Below are 5,845 nucleotides of genomic sequence, written 5' to 3' on the forward strand. Positions count from 1 at the left end.
TCCTTCTCTTTTGGCGATTACCACCCGCAAGTGCCGCCCACTAGGGGGAGGGGCTTTTTGGAAGTGTGCTTCTCAGTTGGGTGTAGCCCAAATTATTGGTCTTAATAAATAAAACGTAAAGTCCAATAGTGGCAGGTGAAGGCTGGAGGATCAGAGAAGCCGTGTAGCCAGTCACTAGAGAGACATTTTGCCCCTACCAATGTTCAGACGACATCCTGGGACTGCTCTGAGCTCCTGTCTCCTCCCACCTTATACCCCTCTATTCATCCAGCCATATCACTCCTGTCTCCGCCTCTCTAGTGCTGGCATTAAAGGCATGGGATCCTAAATGCTGGGACCACCTTTGTGTGGGCTCTGTTTCTCTTTTAGACTGGATCAATCTCGGGTAGCCCAGGATGACCTTGAACTAACAGAGACCCCTCAGCCACTGTTTCCCGAGTCCAGGGATTAAAGGTGTGTGCCGCCACTCCCTGGCCTCTGGTGGCTTAACTCTTGCACTCTGATCTTCAGGCAAGCTTTATTTATTAAAACACAAATAAAATATCACTACCGTTAGGTCAGCCAAACCATTCCTTTAGCTGTGCATTTTCAGATGAGTACAAGGTCCTAATTCTGCCTAAGATGATAGTTATCTCATGTACCACTGAAAACGTGTCATTCTTTTCTCGGAATAAGTGGCAAGATGCCTTGAGAAATGCATGGTCTTTTAGTATCCTACAGCGTAACTAGGGCAATATAAATTTAATTACATTCAATTACTGATATCATCTCAGTCATTACATTACAGGGTAAAGGAACAGAATGGGAAAAACCCACAAATGTTTGCTTAATATGTGTGCCTATATATTTAAACATATTCTTAACAAAGTTAGGAAAGAAACACTCATGGCAATAACAATCCCCATTTCTGTGGCAGGCCCCTACCTTCCTTACCTGGAATTTATAACTGTCTTCCACTACCCATTCCGTAGTCCCTCCACCTTCAGCGAGCACCTCAGCCGGTCTCGGTTCTTCACCTGGAGGAGGGATCCATATACTCCTGAAGGGTCTGGGTTGACAGGGTTGACTGATTTCCTGCCTGTGTTGAGTTGTTGTGGTTTCCCATTGACATTAATCCCAAGGTTCCTCTCTTGCATTTGATAGCTCTTCCTTACCTCCTTGGCAGAGAAACAGTCCCATTTCCCTTTGGCCTGGGTCAGTCGCCCCTCCTGTTTGTACTGTTCCTTCTTTTCAGCCTGTTGACTGCAGGACATAGGGAACTTAGAAGTCTTGGCTTCCAGCTCAGTGGGATTTCTCTTGGGCCTCCTGGGCACTCCCTCCCTCTCCTGGAACCAAGACTTCTAGGCCAGCAGAGCCCAAGCTAGAGGGAATAAGAAGCAAACGTTTGGCTGGTAGCTCACTGGGCATGAGGTGTCCTTTCCACCTCCACGTCTCCATCCTGGACTAGTAAACGCTGAGTGACAGGAGAAACTGTACACTGGGCACTGAATTGAGCATATTTAACCTGTGGGAGAATCTCAGCATTCCAGGCTGCTGCCACCTGGCTGGCTATACAACTGTGTCTTTTCCAGGGGGAACTGGGGATAAGTTCTTACTAGCCTATACTAATTACTTATAATGAGGGGAGTCATTATGACATTTCACACATGTGCAGAATGTATTTTGGTCATAGTCAGCCCTCTTCTCCTCCCCCGCCTCCCTCCTCTCCCACTAACACTCTTTCTCTTCCTCTCCTACTTCCAGGTCTCAGTTTTTCCCTCTGTGCCCCAGTGAATTTCACCAGGGTTTCTTTACAGGATTATGGGCACCTTTCCAGTGACTATACCTGAAGAAAACGTGCCTCCTTTCCCTAGCAACCACTAGCTGCCGGAAATAAAGTTTCAGGCAAGGGTGGGACTTCTCCTGGCTCTCTCCTTCCCTCGTGTTGAGCGGACAAGCCTAAAGTCACGTATATCTTGTCTGTGTCATCCTCACTGTCTTGAGTCCAAGAGTGTTTGTAACGACTGTTGAGTCATATCATGCCCAGAAGCCATCCCTCCGCATCCTCTCTGCCTCCCTTCCTCCAGCTCGTAGGCTTTTTTTCCACTCTCTTTTCTGTGACAGTCACTGAGTCTTGTATGAGGCTACATCGATGTCTCATTTATTCAAAGTACTTTGATCGGCTGTATTTCTTCAGTCACCACTGATCTCCGAAAATCCACTGACCAAAACTGATAACTACCGTCTTACGGACACAAGCAGTTCTTTAATGCTGCTTCTGCTTAGAATGGCAGTTTGAGGGGAACATCATGTCTTTTGAGCAGCGGGACTTCCCCATTGGGAAATACAGCTTCCCTAACCACAGGCTTTTGAATGTGAATTCCTTCCTGTCGGTTAACAACAAATCCTATCAGATGACTGTTGGCTCTCCCCTACCGCTATTGGACTGGTCAGTATTGTTGCACACAGTGTCCACAACTAAGACCGTGGATAACAATCTCTCCACCACCCCCCCCCCCCCCCGGCCCCTGCATTCTGTGTAGCACCTTCTGTACTATGAGAGACAGTCAGAAAGGAAGAAATTTTTTAGCCACATTCTGGCTTGATTTTTCTATGTGTTGTGGTCAAGGAATGGGGCTTCTTCATCAATCTGGTCTTACTATCTAGTACTGTGAGCAAACAGCAGCCCTGGCATGCTTTGTGCCCCTCCCTCGGGACTCACTGAGAAACAGCCCATGGGGAGGTATGGCATCCCTGACATAGGCTTTTGTTAAATCACTCATGACATCTGGGATCAGCATGTTCTACCTACGTAAGTTACCTCCAAACTATTAAGTTTATTTTTGTTGGCTTATGAAGCGTCGTGTTTTCTTGTGGTGTTTTCAGGCATCTTTATTGCTGGCTGACTCCTTTTCCTGTGTCCTGCCACAGCTCCTTATGCCTCTTCACGCCCAGCTTTCCTCTTTCCATTTTCATATCACACACATTCCGCTTCCACTGAAGGTGCCTTCCCCCCCCCCCTTTGCACGGAATCATTTCTAGTTTCCTGAAATTTACATAATTACTCTCACATAAATGCACACACACACACACACACACACACACACACACACACACACGAAGGGTTCTTCAGAGACCATTTATGTTTTGAATTTGTGTCCAGGGTATGTTACTGATTCTTCTGTTGCCAGGATTCAAAGATCCAGGGATCAAGATGTGGAAATGGGAATGGTACGTCTCATGGTTATCCCCAGCGAGCCATCAGCCAGATTTTGTTTCTTGTTCCTGGGAGCTTATGCTCTGCTGGCCTAGAAGTCTTAGCTCCAAAAGGGGGCATGCTTCTCCTAGGAGGAACAGCAGACACCCAGTGAACTGAAAGTTAAGACTCCTCACTAGCCACTTGGGGTTCCCAATGGTCTTGAGTCAGTGGGCTAAGAAGGTAACAACAGTATTAGGAGGATTGACTGGCCCAGACTGATGAAGGGTAATTGGATCCCTTCTCCACAGTGGAGGCAAGGAAGATTATGTCTGCAGTGCAGGAGGGCCTTTAGCAGGGCTGTGATTAAAGTCAGTGGGAAGCTACAACCCAGAAAGACAACATGATAAATGGCCCAGATCTCTGAGACCTTAAGGCATAGATCACTCCTCCAGGTAAAAAGCCACAACTGGCTGGGTTATGGTTGCAGTGCTTGCTGAAGACGGAGGGACTATGGAATGGATGGCAGAGGGGGGTGGTTACACACACCAGCTGACCACGTGTCCACTTTGATTGGGATTTTCATGAGCGCTTCTGTCCCATTTAAAAGGGCATGTTTGTGCATATGTACACTTATATTTGTATTTTCTTTCCTCTATTTCTTTTCTGTTTAGATTTTATCATATTGTATTCATTCGTGTGTGTGTGTGTGTGTGTGTGTGTGTGTGTCCATGTATCACAGAGCACAAGTTGAGGCCAGAGGACAACCTGAAGGAATCCCATATGAGTCCTAGTGTTTGAACTCAGGTCATCTATCTTGGCAACAAGTGCCTTTACCCACTAAATCATTTTTTTCCAGCCCTCCTCTATTTATCACTTAAAGAAATTACCTTATTTTAAAATTCCTACTTATGTGTATTTGTGTGCGTGTCTCTGTGTGTGTGTGTGTGTGTGTGTGTGTGTGTGTGTGTTGGAGCCGCTGAAGCTGTGGGTGTTACAGGTGATTGTGGATGTGGGTGCTGGAGAGAGAACCCAGTTCCTCTTCAGGAGCAGCAGATGCTCTTCCCCGCTGAGCTATCTCTACAGCCCCCTATTTCTTTACCATTTAGTGTAACATGGAGATAATATCAGCGGTTCAGTGTTGCAAATGCATAGTCTCATACCCAGGGTATGGGGCACCAAGAGACCAAACGTTCCCTAAGTGAGTTTGTCACCTGTTATGGAGGAGAAGGAATGATGTGCTTGTAGTTTTGTGAGGGACAGTTATATTCGGTAGGCAGAATTGTCACTGTTTTCATTTGGAAATCAGTCATGACACAAAGACACGTGACTGGGTGTCAAGTTGACAAGGGGTGGACGTCTAACGGTTAATCTTGGTTTTCAACTTGACTGGATCTGGAATCAACAGTTTTTAAAGGTAAGAAGCTAGGCATGCCTGTGAGGGATTTTCTCGACCAGATTGTTTAAAGTGGGAAGACCTGGCATTTAATGTAGGCAGCGCCTTCCAGTAACACCCTAGATATAAGGAAGAGGAAGAAGGCTGGAGAGATGGCTCCATGGTCAAGAGCGCTGGCTGTCTTCCAGAGGACCCAGGATCTCTTTCCCAGCACCCACATGGTGGCTCATACCATCTGTAATTCCAGTTCCAGGAGATCTGACATCTGCTGGCTTTTGTGGGCACGAGTCATATGCAAATTCTTTAGTGAGTATTACTTCCAGATTGTGATTAGATATTTTTCTTGTTTGTTGGAGAAGGCTTGCATGATCTAAAGATTATATTGATGGGAGTCCTTGGTTGGTAGGTCCCAGAGTTACTCTTATGATTCACTAGCCAAGCACTGCTGACTCTACCTCCTATCTCCACTGACCAGGGAGTAGCAAGGTTCACGTGGCAGTTTACCAAAGACTGGATGTACTTAACATAATCGATAGCACAGTAAACTTTAGCACTGGCTAAATTAATCTTTGTGTTCTACAAGTGAAGGGACTCCAGACAACAGAAAGAAAGGTTACTTTGAATTACTAAAATAGAGAATCAAGGTCCCCTCAACTCATTTCCTGTCCTGAGTCAGTTTAAAGACACCCCCTCAAATGAATGGGAGACCAGGACCCCTTGAGGCAGAAACTCCTACAATATTTGAAAGTTCCCCTCTGACTCTTTCTCTTTCCCTACGGGACCTAGAGATTTTTACAACGGTAACTTTACCTTAGAGAACAGGAAGTGATCAGACCTTCTCTAGTTCACAAGACGTTGCCTCTGAATTGTTGATGTTGATTTCCGAAGATCCCAGCAAGCATTGTGCCCAAAGTCAAAGAGGCTTGTGGAAGTCAGGTTGCTTATAGACTTCAGCCAAAGTCTGACTCACAGTGGGCCCAGTAACTCCCTAAACTTATCCTACGTGCACCCCAGAATGCCCAACTGGGACAGATAATCCCCACACTGATAACCCTATCTGCGGTTGGAAAATCCAAATACAAGCAAATAGCACTGCTCCTGTCAGGGAAAATAGTGAATAAAACCAAGATGCAAAGCCTGTAGGGTGACAGAAATTTGTGCCACCACCAAGGACTTGAAAGATGCAGGGATGATAGTTCCCACCATGTCTCCTACTTGTCCTGTGCAGGAGGGATGAATCATGGAGAATGAGAGTTGATAATCACAAATTTAAT

The 5,845-nt window shown here is 46.0% G+C and overlaps 1 long non-coding RNA gene across 1 annotated transcript; it reads right to left on the reverse strand.

Annotated features, from left to right (window-relative positions):
- Positions 1-935: 935 nt before the first annotated feature.
- LOC126494591 (uncharacterized) lies at positions 936-5,401 on the reverse strand. The gene is made up of 3 exons (XR_007590039.1): positions 5,382-5,401; positions 1,155-1,242; positions 936-1,016 (listed from the first exon to the last, which is right to left on the reverse strand). It is a non-coding gene; the product is annotated as an uncharacterized lncRNA (long non-coding RNA).
- Between the last annotated feature and the right edge of the window lie 444 nt (positions 5,402-5,845).

Source organism: Alexandromys fortis, unplaced genomic scaffold (genome assembly GCF_014885135.2).
Source record: "Alexandromys fortis isolate MF-2015 unplaced genomic scaffold, M_Fortis_MF-2015_v1.1 scaffold_6, whole genome shotgun sequence".
Lineage (NCBI taxonomy): Eukaryota > Metazoa > Chordata > Mammalia > Rodentia > Cricetidae > Alexandromys > Alexandromys fortis.